This window comes from Octodon degus, unplaced genomic scaffold (assembly GCF_000260255.1).
Source record: "Octodon degus isolate 3935 unplaced genomic scaffold, OctDeg1.0 scaffold00100, whole genome shotgun sequence".
Classification (NCBI taxonomy): Eukaryota; Metazoa; Chordata; class Mammalia; order Rodentia; family Octodontidae; genus Octodon; species Octodon degus.
The window spans coordinates 721,337-721,647 of record NW_004524676.1 but is presented as its reverse complement, the minus strand read 5'-3'; positions in this window follow the sequence as shown (position 1 = coordinate 721,647).

The window sequence follows — 311 nt, the reverse complement described above, 5'->3', positions numbered from 1 at the left end:
TGAGAAGGGGCAAGGTTCCAAGCCAACTCTGAGTCATGCCTGCTTCCAAGGGTGAACAGAGAACATGGGAGTCATGGGCTGTTAAATCAAGTGCTAAAAGACTTAATATTAAAATGCTATATTTTAAGATCCATAAATGATAAATGGAGATGTGAAATAGGAGAGAGAACATTTTTTTCTGCCTGAAGAAAAGATAATTATTTGGCTAATACCAACTCATTTATGACTTACTTCATGCTGTCTCATGCATTTAGGATCAGTAAAGTCAGAAAGCTTGGGGAAATTTTTCAAAGAAAATATGAAATAAATAA